The sequence below is a fragment of the Marmota flaviventris genome, chromosome 16 (assembly GCF_047511675.1).
Source record: "Marmota flaviventris isolate mMarFla1 chromosome 16, mMarFla1.hap1, whole genome shotgun sequence".
Taxonomy (NCBI): domain Eukaryota; kingdom Metazoa; phylum Chordata; class Mammalia; order Rodentia; family Sciuridae; genus Marmota; species Marmota flaviventris.
Genome location: NC_092513.1, coordinates 65,420,515 through 65,443,983, shown reverse-complemented (window position 1 = coordinate 65,443,983; position 23,469 = coordinate 65,420,515). Strand labels below are relative to the sequence as shown.

Sequence of the window (23,469 nt, the reverse complement as noted above, 5' to 3'; positions counted from 1 at the left end):
CACCATGGAGATGACAATTTCCTCTTGTTAGCCAGCTTCCATTGGACAAGGTATGAAAAGGGATGGAGTTGCAGTAGGTATACTTGGGGGGGCACTGCCTGTCCAATCTGCTACCCTGGGCCTTCTCCATGAGCAGCTTTAAATACACTAATGTCACTGGTCATGGTGGCACACACCTATGATCCCAGCAGCTCAGGAGGCCGAAGCAGGATGATTGTGAGTTAAAGCCAGCCTCAGCAACTTAGCAAGACCCTATCTCTAAATAAAATAGAAAAAAAAGGTTTGGGGATGTGGTTCAGTGATGAAACATCTCTGTGTCCAATTCCTGGTATCAAAAGAAAAAGTACACCAATATCTTGCATGCCATCTGCGGGTATTTCCTTGGGTCTCTCAGCAACCTGTTACATTACTAGTGCAGCTGGGCTGTGGACCAAACAGAAAGGCAGCAGGGAAAGAGACTCAGCCACATGCTCAATGATGGGTTCCTTCTGAGCCCAAGGGATAGCCCAACATATCCTGACTAGATGCAGCCCAGATGCCAGGCCCCTCACTCAAGCCAGTGTGCATTGAGTGTTGAGGACCCCCTTGGGGTGGGTTTACAGCAGCTTCTGAGAAAACTGACCACCAGCTCTCACTTAGAACATGTTTTCCCCAGCAGTTTTGGTGGGCATTATATGTACAAATACATATGAAGTCTCTTGAACATGCAGGAAATTCCCACTAAGTGAAGTGTGGATGAGCAGGAGTTTAGTCCCAGGCTGGGCCCAGGAACAAGATGGTAGGCAGAGGGTTGCACCTGCCCACTGAGCACCTGAGCATGGGTCAACCCCCTATCCAGGTCCCCCATTGGAATCCTCTCAAGGGTGTGAAGAGAACAGGGCCATAGTGGAAGCACCCAGAGCTCTCCCCCTAAAATTTTATGTCACTTCCTCAAGCAGACCTGAGAAAATCTCTCCAGTGGACACATGACTGCCACAGGCTTAGTCAGGCATTGCACACATGAAAGGGTGGCATTCTCACCCAAGCTTTGAGACTCCTTCCCATTGAGGATGGGAAACACTTCCTTGTCCCTTAAGGAGAGAAGGCACCTAAGTTGGCATCAGATGGGGCAGAGCCAGGTGGGGAGGTATAGGGGTTCCAGGGGATATGATCAGGGAGCAACTAGTTGCAAAAGACACTAGCAGTGTCCATATTCCTGACTGTCTCACCCTGGGTGGGAAAACTGCCACCTCATTCCACCCACCTGCTGGGGTGGGCTTGAGGTGGTGCCAAAACCCCTGCCAGAGTGCCCCAGGCTATCAGGTTCCCCAGGAGGCACAGCCCTGGCCAGCTGCCCATCACACCCCACACAAACTTCACACACACACACACACACACACACTGGCATTCCCATGGAAGCCCAGACTGGAAAGCTTACAGGTGGCCCCACCAGTTGCCCTTCTAACTTCTTACAGATTTGGACAGACCTCCATCAGGACCATGGGTCAGGGAAATTGGAAGCACAAGGTTGAAGCTGAGAATAGCTGGCTGGGATCTGATCGCCTCTCTCTAATAAACTGGGCAAAACTCAGACATCAGGTGGGAACGATTCCTGTCCCACCTTCCCTGGGACTGAAAAGACTCCAGGAGGGGAGGAATCTGAGGGTTGTCTCAGGCCTGAAAAATGGTGACCATCAGTGAGGAAGGCTGTTTGAAGAAGCAGGGCTCACAGAGGCCACAGGTGTTGGCTTTCTAGCTAGCAGGCCACAGGTGGGAACTGTAGGGTAGACTGTTCCCCTGGGGCTGTGGGAGCAGCACTCAGGGGTCTAAGCTCTTTGCTGCAGAGCCTTATAGGCCACCATGAGCAAAGTGGTTTTAGGGGCTAGGAATATTATTGATACTCTTATTAATTCAAGTCAGATCCAAATAGACTTTCCAGTTCACCTGCTGGCCTCTGTGCTTCTTCCCAGTCCCCCAACCTGCCTAGGAACTGGGAAGGGGTGGCTTCCAGCAGTGGATTGGCTGGCTTCTGGGTTTCACCTAGAACCCCTCAGGGCTCTTCTATGACCTCAGGAACTCTATCCAGAGCTGGAGTGGCCTGTATGATCTGCCCAAGGCCAGCTTTAGTCTACCCCACCCCCAGACACTGGGCTGCTTGAGAGGGTCAAGCTGGGCCCCTTGGCCCCTTCCTCAACATCTCACTAGAGCCATGGGCCTCCTGGATCCAAACCTGCAGGGCCTCAAGGCCAGCTCAGGCTGCAGGGGAGCCAATCTGCCCCTTAGATCCCTAGCACACTCCCCCAGGGGGTTGTTCTCCTGCCTCCTCAGAAAAGCACCTGAAGGCCTTTGCCTGGAGCTCCTGGCCCTGGTGGAGACAGCTGTGTACAGGTTCTAATTCAGGCTTCTGCTCTGTGTGCTGGGATAAGTCACTTCACCTCTCTGTGCCTCTTTCCCCATCAGTGGGATGGTAGGATCAGTGTCTCCAGAATAAGCTGTGTGTTTGGGGGGCAAGAGGGGGTGTCTGCACTTTCCCCTACAGGTACAGGGCCCAGCTGCAGACACCCCTCTCTTGCCCAAGGAAGCCCAGTCTCTGGTCCCTCAGAAAGTTGAGGAACTTGAGGCACCACCAGGGGCCTGTGTGGGGTGGGGGCTCATGGATCTGGCCCACCTGCACCAGCAGCAACCCAAGCAGCCCAGTGGTTCCCACTGCACTCCCCTGGCCAGGCACCTGGTGGAGTTTTGTCAATTACTCATGACAGCAGAGGTGGCTGCACTGGCATGTGGGTGAGTGGCAGGTGGGTGGTGGGTGAGGAGTGTGGAAGGATGGCACAGCCTGATCCCTGACTCCCAGCCAGGGGACCAAGCCCCTCAGCTTTTGACACCAGAGGCCAGTGTGGGCTGGTGGTGAGGTCCTGCTTGCCTAGCTGGCTTCCTCCCTTTCTTAGGCTCCTCCCCACCTTGCAGAGGGCAGCCTAGATAGTGGCAGGCCTGGGGAGCAAGCTGAGGGCCAGGACAGAGCAGAGAGACCAAGGGCACCTGCAGGAGGGGAAGGAGGACAATGGGGAGCCCAGACCCAGGAAAAGGCCTGGCTGTCTGCGCTCCTGCCCAGGCTGCAGGGAGCTGGGCATGGAAGGCAGCTTGGGTGCTATGGGTTTTGTTTTTGGTGATTTAAATTTCATTTGTGTTTTGTTCTAAACAAAGTGATAAATGTGCACAGTTTGGATGATCAGATAGTTCTGTAGGGCTTGGGATGGAACCCATCTCCTCTTCTGTAGCTCCCTACTTTCTCCATCCTCCTCCTGGTATTTAGACTGGTTCTTTTAATATTTACTTCTCAGTAACAATGTTGCTTCTGCTTTTTCCTTTTCTTTTCAGATTTAGAAATTACCCATCAATATCCTGCTATGGAGGGTCAAAGTTTGTTCTCTCATGGAGGCCAGATGCACACACATGTGTGCACATACACAGTACAGTCTTCTTGATTCCTCCCATCCTCATGAATCAGGATTCAGTGTGTAGGAGATGTTTCTTTGCATACATTGGTCACTGCTGAGTAATATGTTGTAATTAATCTCTGTACAACTTCTTTTTTTCCTTAATAATTGGGGGGGTGTTATTCTCTATGTGTACGTTACTTATTTATCCCCAAACCCTGCCATGGAATATGAATCTTTTTTTGTACTGAAAATATCAGGCCATCTATGCGCTTATTTTTTCCTGGAGCCTGTGATAGCCAGCCTCCAAGATGGCCCAGTGATCTGCCCTTCAGGAACTTGTGTCCCTGTCCTGCTGCATGACACAGGGTGCATCTATATGACCAACAGAGGATGGCAGAAGCCATGGCCCTCTCCCTGGCTCCAGGTTTAGGTTACACAGCACACTGTATCTCTTGTCTTGTTGGTGGTCATATTCTCTCTCTCTCTCTCTCTCTCTCTCTCTCTCTCTCTCTCTCTCTCTCTCTCTCCCTATCTGTCTCTCTCCTCTTTATCTCCCTCTCTCATTCTCTCCCTGTCTCCATTTCTCCCTCTCTTTCTCTCTCTCCCCACTTTCCTCTTCCTCTGTTTCTCTCTCTCCCTCTCCTCTTTTACTTTCTTCCTTTCTGTCTTTCTCTCCCTCTTTCTCTCTCCTTCTCCCTGTCTTTCTCTACATACCTCTCCCTCTTCCTCTCTGACTTCTTCTCTCCCTCTTGTCATTTGCTTTGAGGGAGGTCCCCTGCCCCATCATGAGCCACTCTGTGAATGGGTCCACTTGGCTAGGATTGTAAGCATCCTGCCACTAGCCATGCTAGGGCACCGTTTTGGAAGTGGTCTTTCAATCCCCATCAAGACTTGGGAGGACGGTGCCCTGGCCATCCTCTTGACTACAAGCAACCCCATGACACCCAGAGACAGAGTCCTCCACAATTCTGCTTCCAGATTCCTGTCCCCCCAATACTGTGCAATAGTAAACTTTGTTCTGGGATAACTTGCTCACAGCAAAAGATAAGCAACACAGAGCCATTCATCCTCAGGCACCCATACGTCTTGGTCACCTTCACACCTGCTGCACCAGCAAGGACTTCTCTCCACTCCAGCCTGGTAAGTTCTTCCATCAGCTTCTGGGTGGCATCCCCTCCTTCCCACATCTCACACAGCCCTATATTTTGGACAGCTCTCTGGTTTTATCCTGAGTGGCAAGAGTGCCAGCCTAGCATGATCTGCCTCAGAGCCAGTACCCCAGGCCTGACCTTCCAGCAGGAAGGCCTGGAAGTAGAGCTGTTTTGTTAACTTCCATGAGTTCCTAAAGCACATGGATACATGACTTCAGGTGTCTGTCAACAGCCTGGATATGAACTGCACAGTTGCATGTTGAAAACCCAGCTCTCTGGAGGGCCTGCTGGCTCCTCCTCTGGGCCCACAGTTCTACGTGGGTTGAGGCCACCTGTGCTAGGCAGCTTTCTGTTATTGTGATAAAATAACTGAGAAAATCACCTTAAAAAGAGGGAAGGTTCATGTTTCCAGAGGTTTCAGTTCAGGGTCACCTGGTCTTGTTACTTTTGGACCTGTGGCAGGGCAGCACATCATGGCAGGAATGACACTGCTCACCTCATGGCAGCCAGGAAGAAAACAGGAAGAGACCAGAGGCCCACTCTCCCCTGGAGAGCACACCCCTAGCAACCTAGGACTGCCCACTAGGCCCACCTTCTACAGGTTCTACCACCTCTGTATAGGGCCATGGGCTGGGGACCATTCCTAACACAAGGGCCTCTCAGGGACACTCAAGGTCCAAACAATGGCACCACTGGGATGGGCTGTCTGCCTGGGCTGCGAGGTGCTGGGAAACGTCCTGCAGTTTCACTGCTTATCAGCTACTGTTAGCTTCCCCTGTCCATGGCCCCCAGCATGGGCAGCAGACCCCTGAACACAGAGTGGAGCCATCCTCAAGCACATTCTGCTCCAGGCCTAGCCTTTGATTAGGCTGTCATCCTCCCTGGGGACTCCTCACAGGCGCTCATGTGGGTGAATCCTTGAGCAAGAGTGTGCAGGTGTACAAGCCAAGTCATCCTGTGTGTGATCAGAACTCCAGGTCACGTGTGACAGAAACTACCTGAAGCAAAAGTAAGTCCTGAGCGTTGACTCCAGGGTGAGCCACTCCAGGGCCTGGCTGCCTCCTAGCTCTTCACCAGCCCTGCCCCATGGGGGCTGAGCAGAAACTCCAGATTTCCTCCTTCCTTGATGGGATCCTAAGGAACTGGGCTGGCTATCCTGGCCCAGGCAAGAGCTCAGCTGGCAGCAGGCTCCAACATCTCCCCTCGTCTCACACCAAAGGAATGCTGAGCCAGTGACCATAGATGCACCAGAGGCTCAGCAGCCCAGCAGCATCTAGTGACCCCCTGCATGTGGATGCTCTAGCTGAATGGCTCCAGCTAAAGCCATAGGTGGTGCGACTTGGCTGCCCCAGACTGTCACAGGCCTTTCCCTGAGCATGTCACTGTGACTTGGGGTGGCCAGAGCCAGGGGAAGAGCCAGCCTCCACCCACCCATGGAGATGGAGTTTCTCAGTGTAAAATCAAAGCTCTGTTGCAAGAGGAAAAACATCAGGTGGGGAAACTGAGGCCGGGGACTTTTTCAGAATTGTAGCTCTAGGGACTCATGAAGCTTTATTCAAAGCCCTAGTAAGGCATCATTTCCTCCCACCAGCACCCTGTCCCATCTCCTGGTAATTCTTTTCCAATGCCAGCAGGGAACAGTGTGATTAAGGGCACATTATTAACTTGCCAATCTCATTTCTGGGACACAAATAAATGCTAAAGTCTTATGCAAACCATTTGGCATATAATGAGGTCTCCAGGACAAATTACTTGAGTATCAATTAACTATCTAGGGAAATGTCAGGCAGGACCCATCATGCTCATAGGGAGAGAGAGCCAATCAACTGGAGCATCAATTGGATCTGGGATCAGCCTCCAGCAGGGCCAAGAAGGAGGGCAGAGCCTCACTGCTCCCTCTACTGGAGCCAGTCTTCTAACTCATTCATTCCTTAGAAACCTGCCCAAATGAGTTGTGGCTGAAAGAGGGAATAATAGGGGACATGGCAGTGCTGAGGAGGTACATATGTTCAGGCAGGTGGGCAGAGACCAAGTGCCAGACTCAGCTCTGGCCTCTCTGGCCAGCAACACTCATGTGCTCTGGGTGCCTGGGACATGTCCCCCAGATGAGGACCAGTGACCACACCCTCACATGCCCTACCCATGGCTTTGCCCATGGTGGAGCCCCAGCACCCCCTCTGGTGCAGTAGATGACCCCACCCTGGTCTACTCAGTGAGTGATTGGGAGCTTCCAATTCCCAGCCCCCCAGCCTTATGTCTATTCATGACACTGACATATGGTACTTCCACAGGGGTGGAGTGGTCCAAGGAAGCTGCTGATTGAGAGAGTGAAGCATGTCCTCATTCAAGCCCTGCTGAAGCAGAACAAATGTAAGATGCTAGGGAGCAGAGGGCAGCCTGGGGGTACTGTGTGTGTTTGCATGCAGCACTGCAGGAGTGCAGGAGTGCAGGAGGAGGGAAGGGGGCACATGGGCAGGCCGAGGGGCTTGACAGTGGGTTCTGGGTCTCAGAAGATTCCTGGGCCTCAGTTGATGGGGTCCTAAGGAACTGGGCTGGCCATCCTGGCCCAGGCAAGAGCTCAGCTGTCAGCAGGCTCCATCATCTCCCCTCCTCTCACACCAAAGGAATGCTGAGCCAGTGACCATAGATGCACCAGAGGCTCAGCAGCCCAGCAAATAGGCCCTAAAATGTTCTAGTTCTTTCTACAACAAAGATATTCTATCTCACATTGAACCAAAGCCCTGAGAGCTCTGGGCCAGTGTCTTCTGTTTTTATTGGGGGTGGCCTGGCCCCATATCAGTGATTAGGGTAATGCTGCCCACCAGTGCTTTCCCCACCAGGGCCCTACTCCATGCTGGGCTCCCTCTCCAGTGCCCAGCTGAGGATCAACCACCAAAAAGCCCTACTCCTGGGACTGGAGAGGGCAGAGCTGAGCCAAACGCCAGGGTCCCAGGGTCCTCAGCAGCCTTTCCTCCCTACCCAGGTCTGGAGCTTGCTGCCTGGAAATAGGCTTCTTCATCAACTGGCCATGTGCATCCTAGATGACCAGTGGGTTTGAGATCTATGGCCACCACCTCCCAGGAGGTGCAGGTTCATGGTCCCCTGACCTAGTATGACCACCTGCCCCTGCAGTGATAGAAGTCAGAGGAGATGGAGATGGGATCCAGGATAGGAAAGGCTAGGATACTCAGGCTGTCTAGGGGGAGAGCTGGGGGTGGGGCTTGCCCTTGGCTTCAGCTGAGTTTCTGAGCCTCTGAGCCTCTGAAACACTAGAAAGCTCTGGATGCCCTTCCATTGGCCTGAGCTTGCTGTCTGTGCAGTGGCAGCCTCATGGGGAATGACTGAGGGGTCCACCTGCTCCTTCTTGGCAGGGGTAGGTCTAGGGCCTGGAACTAGTACCCCAACACTGTGGGCTTTTCCCAGGGGGGCAAAGGGCAGAGTCTTATCCCTCAGGGGCGCAGCCTGCTAGAAAGGGGCCCCCATCAACTCCCTCCAGGCAACTGGAGTGAGGGGCTACTGCCAGGACAGCTCTGACTCCAGGTTCACCAGCACCATTATTCCAGCCCTGTTGGGCCATCTATGTGTTCTGACCTGCTCAGCTTCACACTGGACAAGGTACTTCTGTCCCAATGGAATGTTTGGGGTGGCTCTGCCCATGGCCCTAGCCCTGGCTGGCAGTGTTCATATCTGCTGCAGGTGCTGGGCTGACTGCATGTCAGGCACCACTGTTCAATGAGGCATCTGCTGCTACCATCTTGGGGCAGATGGCAGCCAGTGAGCTAAATGTGCATGAGGGAAGGGATGCTATAGGAACCTCCTCCTGCAGGGAGTATGGGGTGGGAGAGGCAGGCACCTGCTAGCTGGGGGAGCAGGGAACACATCTGAGGGATAGTGCTGGGATCACATGGGCTCCAAGGTTGGGGTGGGGCCCAGGAGCCAGATCCTGGACACAAGTAGCTTGGGTCTAACCTCATAGAGGGTACAGGACCCTGAAGGACAGGATTGGCGTGCCTCTGTCATGTCTGGCCAGGTGGTCTTAGGCAAGTCTCTTCCCTCTTAGTTCTTCAGGACCTGAAGGAGTGTTTGGTGTCTTCAGATGCCTTCATTTCTTGATCCCTGAGTTCGGCAGGATAGGGGCTTCCTCAACACACAGATGCCTGCCATCTGCAGTGTCCTCTGGCCAGGAGGTGATGGGGCCCCATCCCACCCTACCAGACTCCCCTCAGGGTGTGCAGGAAGGGCCTCCACCCTGCAACCAGAGACTGAAGCTCCCACAGAGCTTGGAAAGGCTGTTATTAAGGTCCCCATGCAGAGCAAGACCCTTAGTCAGCTTTCCTCAGCCTCCTGGGATGCAGTAGGAGCCACACAATGAGGGGTCTGGCCAGGCTGCTGGCCAGGAAGCTGACTGAAATAGGAGATCCTGCCTGCCTTGGCTGCCTGCAAAGCCCAGTCCACTGGACCCAGAACCCTTCAGAATTATTGGGCCCCAAGGCAGGAGGATGTGTGCAATGTCATCAATGAAATACCCCAGTCACCAAAGCCTTGTTTTGGTTGGGAGGGTCTGAGGCTGGAAGGAAGGCCCCAAGGTACCCCCAGAGTCCCTGCTCTACAGTAGTACCCACCCTGGCCAGTAGGGCTTCTCCTTGGTGGCAGAGAACATGGCAGGGTAGCCTGTACTCAGTCCTAGTGTGCTGGACTTGGAGTCCTGGGCTCTCAGCCTCTTATAGGACCAGCCCTTGTTGCCTTAGACAGACAGGAGACTGAGGCTAAGAAAGCCTGAGTCACTTGCCCAGGTCACTCAGGGCTACTTATTGCCAAGCTGTGCTGTGAATCTAGGTTCTGGTCAGCTTCCAGGCAGCTCCAGGTGTGTAGACCTGTAACACCAGACCTGAAGAGCCCATGTTCTCTGGATAGTCTGCCAGCTGCCTCCAGAAGTCCAAGGGAGCATGGCAGGTAGGCCCATTTCCCCTCTTCCAACCTTACAATTACCTACCCCCAGCCACTGACCATGTGCCAGAGGCCTCTGCCTGCCATGACTCAGCCCAGCTGTTACTCAGCCTTCCGTTTGATAGGTTCTTGCCTTTTTTTTAACTTCTCCAAAGTATGACATCACCACTGAGTCATAGCAGGGTGACTTCTGCAACTGGCAGGGCCTCCTCTCAGGCCTCAGTCCATGCATGCCCAGGAGTGTCCCTGGCTTACTCTCACCAAGTGGCTGATAATTAGATACTGGGATGAATTGTCCTTGGACTTTGGTCCTGGACAGACTGTCAACCCCAGGGCCAGCAGTCTGTACCTCAGTTTCACCTGACTCATGCATGGTGCTGTCCATAGTCACCCTCCCCAGCTGCCTCCCAAACCAAGGGCCCGATGACATTGTAGATTGGAGACCAAGAGGCCAGAAACCCTCCAAGGTAGGAGTGCCCCAGTGTCCCCCTTCTCAAGGAAGAGGCAAGAAATGGGGTTTGTCATGGGAAGGCTCAGGAGGTGGGTCAGTGCCATGAGAGGCTGGGTCATCATGTGGATAAGGGCTGTCCCTGGAGGAAGGCAGCTTCCCTGACACTCATCATGGGCAGTAGAGGCTGCTGTTTTGTTAGGCCCCGATCCCCCTGTTATTAGGAGTCAAGCATGGAAGGACAGCCCTGATGCAGATGGGATCCTTCTCAGGACTGGGCCCAGCATGGTACAGTTGGTGGAGTGTTAAAAGCGGAGGTTCACCATGTTGAACTCAAGGCCTGGGTTTAGTCTATGTGGACTCATTTAGGATTTGTCTCTCTCCTCATCCTGAAATGTAGTTAGTGTCCCCCTTAAGGGCAGTGCTCTGGTGCCAATGAGTCAAAGTAGGAGCCACCAAGTGTAGACCCCAGTTCTAATCCTGGTATCTTGAAGGTTCTCCATCTCTGAGAAGGTTTGCTGCCCACAGGGGCTGGCTGAAAAGCAGTTGGCCTATACTCCACAGGGGATCTGGTAGGAGAAAAAGAACTGCTTTGGTGACAGGTAGTGAGGAAAATTTACTATGCTTTAAATGCAAAATCATAATTAAATGCAAACAATGCACAGGAAATAAAATTGGACATGACAAAAAATGAGATATTTATTTTGCAAATATCTACTCCCAGTCTGTGGTTTGTTTCTTCATTATCTTAACAATTTCTTTTTCAGACCATAAGTTATTGATTCATTGATTGATTCATGCATTATTTGTGATAGGATCTCGTTTTGTTGACAGGCTTGTCTTAAACTCCTGAACTCATGCATTCCTACTACCTCAGTCTCTCAGGTTTTTAAAGTTTTAAATTTTGTCAAAGTCCCAATTTACCAGTATTTTCTTCCATGGATTATATTTTGGTATTGAATTAAAAAGATACTGTAAAATGCAAGGATACCTAGATGTTTTCTCATGTTATTTTATAAATGTCTTAGAGTTTCATGTTTAAATTTATGTCTACAAGTTTAACTCATAGAAGAAAAGAGCAAAATGATTGTTACCAGATACTAACCTCAAAACAGACACATCCACCAGTGGAATATCATGGAAGACACTGAGATAAATCCACACATCTAGAATCATCTGATCCTTGACAAGATATCAAAAAATATACATTGGATAAAAGACAGCCATTTTAACAAATGATGTTGAGAAAATGGATAGCATATGCAGAATAATGAAATGAGACCCTTATTATATATTTCAAAATAACTAAAAGTAAGTTTAAAATGTTTCACCACAAAAATATAATATATCAGCAGTGAACTAGATAGATAATATTAATGAGCTTGACTTTTGAATAATTCTACATTCTGTGTGTGTGTGTATAAAATCACATGGCATACCATAAATATATATGAGTTCTCAATTCAAAACAATGTTAGTAATTTAATAAAAATTAGACTAAGATACAGGTTCAGTTAATATTTATTGAAAGGATAAAGGAATGTGTCAATGTTAGGGTTGGAATCTGGAATGTCCCCCACAGGGCTCATGTGCTGAAAGCATGGTCACCCATGCATCAAGGTTCAGAGGTGGAGTTTTTAGGCAATAACCGAATCATGAGTGCTTTGACCTCATCAGGGGATTAATCCAGTGATAGCTGAATGAATTTCTAGGAGATGACACCTAATTGGAGCAAGTAGGTCACTTGGAACTTGGCCTGAAATTTATCTTCTCCACAGCTCATACTCTCCCTCTCTTTCTCTGCTTCCTGCTGCCCTGAACTGAACAGCTCTTCTTCACTAAGCCCTCCACCATGATATTCTGCCTCACCTCAGGTCCAAGAAATGGAGCCAGCCAACCAAGGGCTCAGAGAAAGCAGTACTTAGAAGGAAGATTTTAGCACAGGATACATATATTCAAATAAGAAAGCTGTAACATCAATAATTTAAGTATCCATCTTAGAAAAATAGAGAAAGAGCCTAAATAAAGCAAGAAAATATATAAAATTAGAACAAAAATCAATGAAGTTTTTTTAAAATCAATATCAAAAAAGTCAACAAAATCCAAAGCCATTTTTTAAAAAAGATCTGTAAAATTGATAAAACCTAAACCAAGGTAATGGGAGAGAGAAAGGGTCAGGAAAGAGAGAAATCAGAAGTAGAGCAGGAGGAAAGAAGAGAAGTGAGGAGACAGACATAAAAAAATTTAAAATTACTAATATCAGAAATAAAGCAAGTTCATCACCACTGATGTCATGAACATTAAATGATTAACAAAAGAATATTAGGAAAACTATGCATGCTTACAATTTGAAAATGAACTGATTCCTTAAAAGATCCAAACCACCAAAACTCAGTGTCTTAATATATTCATGCTGCTCTAACAGAATACCATAAACCGAGTGGCTTGATATGATTTTGAATTGACACAGAAACTTATTTCTCATACTTCTGGAGATGAAGAGGTTCAAAATTAATTCAAGATGTCAGCAATTTCAGTGTCTCTTGGGGATCTAGTTCCTGGAATATAGAAGGATATCTCCTCACTGTGTTCTTACATGGCAGAAGAGGGGAAGACCCTGTGGCCTCTTTAATCAAAGCACTAATCCCATTAATGAGGCTCCACCCTCAGGACATAACCTTCTCTCAAAGGCCCCACCTCTGAACACCATCACATAGGAGATTATGTTCCAACTAATACATTTTAAAGGGATACAACTCAGTCTATAGCATTCACAAAAGAAGAAATAGATCATCTTGAGTAAGTCTATATCTGGGATGGGAACAGGTGAATAATAAATGGCCTTCCAATGAAGAAAGCACCAGGCACAAAAAAAATTCACTGCAAATTCTACCAAAAATTTAAGAAAAAATGATAATAATTATTTATAATCTCTCTCAGAAAATAGATGAATAGAGAACATTTTCCAAATTACACCATGGGACTATAATGTCAATAAGATAAAGACATAAACAGAAAAAATGTACTGACCAATATCTTTCATGAACATAGATAAAAATAATCCTCAACAAAGTTTTAGCAAACAGCATGTAGCAATATATATATAATAGCAATTCTACATCAAGACCAAGTGATATGTATTCTAGTTGTGCAAAGCATGGATGGGACCAAAGAAAGGAAGAATGAAATCCAGCTGGCAAACAAGTCCTGTAGTTCTATATCCACTATCTGAAGCACATGGCACCCTGATGTTCTGTGCAAAGAGACACTGTACAGCTCCATCTTTATGGCATTGTTGGTTGCAGTTCACATGGTCTCTGTCTTGCCTCTCCTTGATTCTGCAGCTTTCCTTTGTAGATAATCCCACATTACTGTCATCTCTTAATCCTAGGGGTCTCATTTGAGCTCTGGCTCCCTTCACATATCTTCATGCATCATCCTCGCAGGGGCTGCCTGCAGGGATTTAACTACACTTTGCCTGACCTCTCAGACCTTCCTTTGAAATCTCAATGGAATCTTCCATGACTCCCTTACTCCAGCATCCTGCAAACCTGCAGAACCAACACCATGTGGTTGACACCAAGGTCTGCCACCATCTTAAGCAGTAGCCAAGACTTCTGGGCCATGGTTGAAGCATCCTCTAAGTGCCTGGGCAGCTTAGCACAATGAAAAAATTTCCTAGACCCCTGTATAAGCAGGTGTTGGTGTGCCATCCTGAAGCCATGGAGAGTGTACCCTGAAGAATCCAAATGCAGAGATCCTATGTATTAGCCAAAGCCAAGGAAGGAAGCTGGAATGCTGAATGTGACAGGACAGAAATGACTCCTCATGGTAGGCTAATTCTTGTTGGGCACAATGTCCCTGATGAAGGAGAAAAATAAGACCCCACTGTACTACCTAATACATACTTTAGGTGATTTTTTCCCTGGCATTTTATGAGAACATATCCTGTTTTTTCACTGGGTAAAATCTTTTCTTAGTACTAGCAAACAAGTTAGTTGTTTCCAATATGTTATGGCATAGTTAAGATTTTAACTTCACACTGTCCTATAAAAGATGTGCTATGCAAGAACAAAGCAGTCTGAAGCTTTGGAGGCTCCCCAGCTCCCTCCAATAAACAAATTATCAATTTTAGGACCCAAAGTCTTCATGCATAATTGTAGGACCGAATGTTCAGCAGTAGTTCATTTGCAACAACATGGCTTCATATATATTTAGTTGAAGGTGGACACAATAGCTTTATTTTATTTATTTATATGTGGTGCTGAGGATCAAACTCAGGGCCTCACACATTCTAGGTGAGCACTCTACCACTGTGCCATAACCCCAGCACAACATGGCTTCTTCTTAAAGAAATTTTTACTTTTACATTTTTGAGCCTGAGATATATGTGGTCTTACAAATTCCTGAGATGACCTCAAGTCACCTTTCTTATTGTTTCTGGTTAAAGTACTCAGTTTCTCTTTAGTGGCTGTAGTGTCTCTGAAAACCACAACTTACTTAGCTCCAGTTTAACTTGCACATTTCTGGCTACACTGCAAGTTTTTCACCTGTTTCTTCTCTGCTTTCTGCTCCTGATTATCCTAGTAAACTTGGCTAAAAGCCACAAGCAATATATATGGCTTTGTTTGAATGCTGTGCTGCCTTGAAATTTCTTCCATCAGATTAATTAGTCCATCGCCTTTAAATTCAGCCTTCCAGAAAGTCTCAGGACATAGACAAACTATAGACAAATTCTTTGTCAAAATGTAGTATAATATAAATCCCAAAGTCATGCCTACAATGAGCTTCCTCCCGCCACACCCTTCCTGCCTTCAGTTACTGACAAGTTAACTCTTATCAGCAGATTAATCTACAAATTAGTTTAAAGCTCACATAATCTAATCAATTCACATCTGAAAATTCTTACGTTGTCTCATACATGAGCTTTGGGGGGACACCTCATATACAAACCATAACAATATGGTACTATTTTGTTCAATGCTAGTTTTGTCAATTATTCATGATGTGTGTTGAGTTTGCCAAGTACAATAATAAACTCCCCTATTTTTGCTTGAAATTCTGTTAGTTTTTTTCTTACACATTCTGATGCCTTGCTGTTAGATGCATAATTATAAATAGCAGTGTTAGCATGGTATGTGCAAACACACACACACACACACACACACACACACCCCTATTCAAAATCCACTTTCAAATACCATTATATGTCTTAGTGGTTTGTGCAGTTACATTGTAACAGTTTATTCCCAGTTTCTTTCTCCTGCAATTTATAACATTGCTGTCATTCATTTCACCCGTCCTTGTATTATTATTGCCCAATACAATTTAATTAATATTTTTCTATTTGACTAGATAGAATAATAAAATGAAGATTTTATTTTATCTTCATTTATTATTTGTCTAATGTAAATAGATAAATAATTCCTTCTTTATATAGATCCAAGTTTCTTACTTATTAATTTATCTTCCTTCAGAAAATCTCCTTTAAAATTTCTTGCAAGGTAGAACTATTTCTTTTTCCTTTGTTTTTTATTTGGCACTCTTTTTTAATTAATTAATTATTTTTTTATTTATATATGACAGAAGACTGCATTACAATTCTTATTACACATATAGAACACCATTTTCACATCTCAGGTTGTATACAAACTATATTTACACCAATTGGTGTCTTCATACATGCACTTTGGATATTAATGATCATTACATTCCACCATCATTTCTAACCCCATTTCCTCTTCCTTCCCCTACAACCCCTCTGCCCTATCTAGAGTTCATCTATTCCTCTCATGCTCCCTCTTTCTATCCCACTATGAATCAGCCTTCTTATATCAAAGAAAACATTCGGAATTTGTTTTTTTTTTTTTTTTTTTTTCAGATTGGCTAACTTCACTTAGCATTATCTTCTCTAACTCCATCCATTTACATGCAAATGCCATGATTTTATTCTCTTTTATTGCCGAGTAAAATTATATTATGTATATATGCCACATTTTTTTATCCATTCATCTATTGAAGGGCATCTAGGTTGGTTCCACAAAGCAACTATTGTGAATTGTGCCACTATAAACATTGAAATGGCTGTGTTCCTGTAGTATGCTGTTTTTAAGTCCTTTGGGTATAGACCAAGGAGAGGGATAGCTGGGTCAAATGGTAATTCCATTCCCAATTTTCCAAGGAATCTCCAAACTGCTTTCCGTAGTGGCTGCCCAGTTGCAGTCCCACCAGCAATGTATGAGTGTACCTTTTCTCCCACATCCTCACCAACACTTATTGTTGTTTGTCTTCATAATGGCTGCCATTCTGACTGGAGTGAGATGAAAGCTTAGAGTGATTTTGATTCGCATTTCTCTAATTGCTACTGATGATGAACATTTTTTCATATATTTGTTGATTCATTGTACATCATCATCTATGAAGGGTCTGTTCAGGTCCTTGGCACATTTATTGATTGGGTTATTTGTTTTTCCTTTTTTTGGTGTTTAACTTTTTGAGTTCTTTATATATCCTAAACATTAGTATTCTATATGATGTGCGAGGGGTAAAAATTTGCTCCCAAGATGTAGGCTCTCTATTCACCTGGCAGATTTCTTCTTTTGCTGAGAAGAAACTTTTTGGTTTGAGTCTATCCCATTTATTCATTCTTGATTTAAATTCTTGTGCCACAGGAGTCTTATTAAGGAAGTTGGGGCCTAATCCCACATGATGGAGATTAGGGCATATTTTTTCTTCTATTAGACGCAGGGTCTCTGGTTGTATTCCTAAGTCCTTGATCCATTTTGAGTTGAGTTTTATGCATGGTGAGAGATAGGGGTTTAATTTCATTTTGTTGCATATGGATTTCCAGTTTTCCCAGTACCATTTGTTGAAGAGGCTATCTTTTCTGCAATATATGTTCTTGGCACCTATATACAATATATGATAATTGTAATTTTGTGGGTTAGTCTCTGTGTCCTCTATTCTGTACAATTGGTCTACCAGTCTGTTTTGGTGCCAATACTATGCTGTTTTTGTTACTATTTTTCTGTAGTTTAAGGTCTGGTATAGTGATGCCACCCGCTTTACTCTTCTTGCTAAGGATTGCTTTAGCTATTCTGGGTCTCTCATTTTTCCAGAGAATTTCATGATTGCTTTTTCAATTTCTATGAGGAATGCCATTGGAATTTTGATTGGAATTGCATTAAATCTGTATAGTGCTTTTGGAAGTATGGTTGTTTTGATAATATTAATTTGAATGTTGCCGCAGTCCGGCTGCAGCAAAATAACCGGAGGGGGGGGGTGACGAACAACTTGTGTACATTGATACAGCAGGAGTGGGAGCCGTTTATTGTAGGACAACAGAGGTATTTATACATTCCACACAGCTTATCTTAATTAACATAAACTAGATACAGCAGTCAACCAATAAGAAATCTCCACACTTAATGGCTCGCTGGCACCACCTCACAAACCACTCCCCCTGGCAAAATACCAGGCACCATCCTGACTTGTTTATAGACTCTAACAGAATGTAAAACTATTTCTAACAAATTTTCTTAAATTATGTTTCAATGAATATTTGTCCTTCATTTTTAAAGGTTATTTTTAATATATTCATAATTATATTGATTGATTTTTTTTACATTTTAGATATTTCACTTTACCTTTCTTTTATTTTCCCTTTTTTGTTCTTTTTTATGGCCTTTTAAATTTTGTTCTAATTAGTTACACATGACAGCAGAATGCATTTTGTCACATCATACATCAATGGAGTACAACTTCTCACTCTTTTTGTTGTACCCAATGTAGAATCACACTGGATGTATAATCATATATGCACATAGAGTAATAATGTCTGCTTTATTATACTATCATTCCTATACCCATACCCTCTTCCCTCCCTTCACTTCCCTCTGTCTAATGCAAAGTGCCCCTATTCTTCCCTAGCCCCCATCTCCTTATTGTGAATGTAATCCACATATCAGAGAAAACATTTGGTCTTTGATATTGGGGGATTGTCTTATTTTGCTTAGTGTGATATTCTCTAGCCCAATCAGCTAACCTGCAAATGCCATAATTTCATTCTTCTTTAAGGCTGAGTAATATTCCATTGGGTATCTTTATCATGTGTTCTTTATTCATTCATGTGTTGAAGGGCATCTAGGTTGGTTCCACAGTTTGGGTATTGTAAATTGTCACTCCGCCTTCTTGGTTGGACAAGAAGTTTAATACAAGTCTCATCCTGGGTTCATTATAAAGTTTTGTTCCCCTTCTCTGGATTTGAACATTTTTTTAAATTGTCTTTAGTTTTGTGCAGTTGCCTACTGTGTAGATTTTTTTTGGATTTTTCTGGTTTTCATAATTTGTGGTTTGGTGTCTGTCATTAATGCCAGAAAACTCGTCAGTCAATATTGTTTTAAATTTTCTCTGTTCTTTTTTAAAAAAATATTTATTTTTTTCGAAGTAGTTGGACACAATACCTTGATTTTTGTTTATTTATTTTTATATGGTGGTGAGAATCGAACCCAGGGCCTCGCACATGTGAGACAAGTGCTCCACCACTAAGCCACAATCCCAACTCCTCTCTGTTCCTTTTCATCTTTCTTCAACTTCTAGAATTCCCTTTGAGCATGTTATACATTTTGACATTGTTACAAAGATCTTGAAAATTCTTGTTTTTTTTAAGTTTTTTTTCCTCTTTGCAATTTAGATTGAGATACTTCTATTCACCTCTTTTCAAGATTATTTTTCTTGTCCTGGACTATGTCCAATTTACTGATAAACTAATCAAATACATTCTTGTTTTCCTGTAGTATTTTTATTTCCATCATTTCTCAGTGTTTATTAGGATATTCATGTTTCTGCTTGCATTACCCCTCTATTGTTGCATTTTTCTCACTATTTCTAGTAGATCTTTGCTATTGTAATTATTTTAAATTCCTTGTCTTGTAATTCCCACAACTCTACCTTATCTGATTCTTATTTTCATGCTGCTTTAACTCTCCAAATTGTGTTTTTTCTTGTCTTTTAGCATTTCTTGTCATTTTTCTTTGGACGTCAGACATTATAGGTTCTGAAACTAAGGAAGAGTGTTTTCCCTTTATCCATGATTTTACTTTCTGTAATTTTATTTACCAGTGGTCAAGTATGGTCTGAAAATACTAACTGTACAATTCTAGAAATAAACAGTTCATAAATTTTGAATTGTGTACTGTTCTAAGTAGTGTAATGAAATTTCATACCATCTTGCTCTGCCCTACTTAGGATGTGAATCATCCATGGGGCCAGCATATACACACCATATACACTACACACCCAACACCATGAAGGTTTGATGATCACTCAAAACTTAAGATGCTCCTTCTAATGTACTGTCAGGTAGCCTAATGCTGTATTACAGTGCCTACATAATTCACCAATAGCATCTCATCACATAGGTTTGGCATCATCTCACGTCATAATCATCATAAGAAGTATGAGTATAGTACTCTAAGATATTTTGAAAGAGACTAGCATAATTTTTATTGCAGTATAGTTTTAGTTGTTCTAATTTATTGTTACTTATTGTTATTAATCTTTTACTGTGCTTAATGTATAAGCTAAAGTTCATAATGAACATATATGTAGAGAAAAAAAATAGCATATATATATTAGGGTTTGGTACTTCTTGTGGTTTCTGCTATCCACTGTTGATCTTGGGAGTATCTACTGTGGATAAAAGAGGATGACTAAATAAGATGTTGGTGTGAGGTTTTATTAGCAGTTAGGTTATGCTTGCTGTTTGCATTAGCTATACCTCTGAAAGGATAAAATCTCCTCTGTTGTCTTGGCTATCTCCTCTGTTGTTTTGGGTTTCACTGGAATGACCTCATACATGAAATCCTAGTCTTGAAGTTCTTCCAGGTGTAATCCACCATTATTATAGAGTAGTCTTATTCAGGTAGTGTTGGAAGAAGAGATGCATCTGGAATCTTCTGGGTCTGTAGTTTAGTAGTCCTGGGCCTCTGGGCTGTGTCAGTCAGGTGTTTCTTAGTTTTAATACCCTTCTTAGGTGAGACAAGATGGATATGGAAGGCTAAAGGTGGAAAATTTTCCTTTCACCAAGTTGGATAAGGCTTTGGTGAAGTCTTTTCCCTTGTAGGATAATCTTTTTGTGTGTGTGTAGAATGCTCTTGGCTTACTTAAAAATGTTACTTTTCCCCTCCCTTTGGCAAAAACTCAAGATTTTAGAGCTTCACTTCAAGAAGCTGGCAGGCCTTCAAGAAGTAAAAGCCATAAAATCTTAGGGCCATCCTCAGACTGAGCCCCCAGGAGTTTTTAATTCTCAAGTTAGTCAATACTCAACTTAATAAACTTTTTTTAGAAAAAGGGGAAATGTAAATAAAACCTGTTTACCTAGAACATGCTGTCAATGAAGAAGAAGGACAAGAAATATAAAGTTTCATAAATAATAAAATTGGGACATGTGTGTCTTCTGTCAAAAAGAATAACTTTTTATTCTAGGGAATACTCGTCCTGAAGGCAAATTGGAAACCAATGAAGACTCTGCAACGAATTTAACAAGGAAAGAGTTTGCTCCTCTGGGAAAGCAGCTGTCCTTTCAGGGCAATTGCTCAGGCACTGGCAAATCAACAAGTTCTTTCCAGACAGACCTTAAGTATTTAAACTATTTCAATACACAATTATTAACACATGTAAATTGAAAAAAATAATTGGTTTCAATGTGAAATTTCCATACATGCATTCAACATGCTTTGACTGTATCTATGCTCTTACCCTCCTTCTTACCTCCCTTTGTCTCCTTGCCTTTCCCTGATAGTCACCCTACTACTTCATGTCATCTTCTTTTCTTCCTATATTCTACTTCCTATATTCTGCTTCTACTTCCTAAATTCTTATAGACAGAACACATTCAATACTTGGCTTCTGAGTATGGTCTATTGCACTTAACATGATCATCAGTTCCATCAGATTCCTGCAAATTACATAATTTTATTCTTAGTCTTGACTGAGTAAAATTTCATTGTATATACATATGCCCCATTTTCTTTATCTAGTCACCTGTTTATGGGTTCCTAGACTGATTCCATAATGTCACTGTTTTGAATTGTGCTGAAATGAATATGGGTATGTATATATATTTCAAGTGTGCTCACTTTAATTCTATTATTTTTATCAATTGATGCAACTCAGTAATTTTTATTGCAACTGGAAGACAATACATCACAGAAACTTTATGGTAGGTCTGGGGAAAAGTGTTATTTACAATAAATGATGAAATAGTTTGTCTTTGGCAATATGATTACATATGAAGAATGCAAAATGCGAGTATGATACGCCTCCAAAGCAACACCACCATGTCCCTAGAGTTCGGCTGACTGCGCCTGTCTCCACACTGCTTCTTTAGGTTGACACAAACACAACTGAACATCGATTTCTTTCTCCTTTACAGTTCTCCCTTTCTATTCATGATATTGGCAGTTTTCAGACAGAAAATACAGAAAAAAAAAGTTGGCTTCTGAAAAATTATTACTTTCGTAAATTAATTTGGCCATGTAGGTCCGTTGGCCAGCTAAGGTCAGGTGACCCTAAGTGTCAATCGTAAACCTCTTGGTCTTCTGATTGCTTTATCACTTTTTTTTTTCTGTAAAACAAAAACAAAACTCATAAATGTTACAGAATCAGAGTATAAAAAAAAATGTACAAGGGCATATGCTTCCCAGACACACATGGACACTTTTTCCCTCCACATTTTCACCATGGCAGTGTTAAGTAGTGAGTGTGAATGACGCGATGGAACTGGTTACTGAATCAGCTGTGAGCTTGGATGGCCTCAACATACACATCAAGAAACAGTGACGTTTCCAAGAACTGAAAGTATGCTACGTTTCTTCTAAAAAAGGCGGCGTGGGGAACTCAGGCCACAGTCATGAAAGGAAGGATAAAATACAATTTCTAAGTTTGACAGATTCACCATATCGAAGTCTGTGAGAATCCAATATGGAATATCAACAATTTGCAAAAAGGTAGAGAAGGCAATTCTCCGCTTTTGCAAATGAAATACAGTGGAAAAACACTGCTGTATATATTCCAAATAAATAGTCTTAAACTTCAACACTAACAAAACAACAGGAAGGGTACTTGTGAGTATCTCAGAGGAAGTCAGAAAGGATCTTTCACACCGGTCTGATTTCAGAAGCGCAACAGAGATGCAGCACCATAGACACATCGGTTTTTCGGCCTTTAAAAGATGGATCATTTTAAAAATGGTGTTTTCCTTCCTTAATTTTTTTTGGTCAGTGAAGCTAGCACTTGTTTGCTGAACTGTGGAAGAATGCCAAGGTCACATACATTATTCATGATAAAGCAACCGAGCTGAGGAGGAGTCTGTGCTTAATTCAAGAGTAACCAGCAGGAGAGAAGATACATGGAGTTAGCCGCCAAGACCAGAGGTCACAGAGGAGTTCACAAAGGGAGGCAGGTCTATACAGAACACTGAACGCTGTGTGTAAATCCTCATGAGATTCCAGGAAACAGGAACACCACACAATGTACACACTTTTGATTTACACATTCCGTTACACAGAGGAAGAGAGAGAGAGAGAAAGAGAGAGAGAGAGAGAGAGAGAGAGACGCCATTACAACTTTGTAACTGTGTTGACTGCAATATAAACCAAAGTCCAGAGTTTGGCAGGTAACTAAAAGGGGTTTATCACTTAGGTTATACAGCAAAAGTGTTGATGTATATTATATATAGTAGTATAAATAATAAAAAAATATTATTTAAATTAGATCACAGTGCTGCACCATGGGCATAAGTGTCTGATATAGTATTGGTGGGCCGGGAGCTACAACACTAAAGACTTAACTGTCAATACTGGTAAGTCACAATTGAGAGGGGACACAGAGTTCTGATGTTTTCTTTTGGTGGCAAAAAAATTTCAAAAATTCTGAAGATGAAAAGAAAAAGACTTCTCCATAGAAACATAAAAATAAATTGCAACATCTGGGCAGCTGTGATCCACCAGAAAGAAACCAGTCCCAACCTGAATACAGTTGAAAGGGAAAGAGAAATCACATCAAACTGAACCCGATCCCAAGTGGAAAACCCTCCCATGTCCATCGCTTGCACAGATCTCCGGTTCCTGTCAGAGCCCTTGCGCCAGAGGCCCCTGGAGAGTGGAGGCATTGAGGCTGATCACCTGCACTTGTCGCTGGGCAGACCTGGTGTGCTGGACTCTGAGCTGGGCCCAACAGCCATCTGCACACGTTTTTCACTGGAGTCCACTGCCTGACGCTGTCCCCCAGGGAGGGGCACCATTCAACATAATGGTCTCTTCCAGAATGCCTCGTGGTCGTGACCACTGTGTCCAGCAAGCACTAGACATGCGGACTGCCTCTTGGGAGGAAAATCCATTCCTGGGAAAGGCCTCTGACACAGTCCTTCTCAAACACTGAGATCCGAGACTGAAACCCATGACAGTTGTCTTGGCTATGGTTTTCTCAAACCACCATCTAAGGGCGG

The 23,469-nt window shown here is 44.0% G+C and overlaps 1 pseudogene; it reads left to right on the top strand.

Annotated features, from left to right (window-relative positions):
• Window positions 1-23,239, top strand: part of LOC139702171 (endonuclease V-like) — a 28,775-nt pseudogene extending 5,536 nt beyond the window's left edge.
• Window positions 23,240-23,469: the final 230 nt, after the last annotated feature.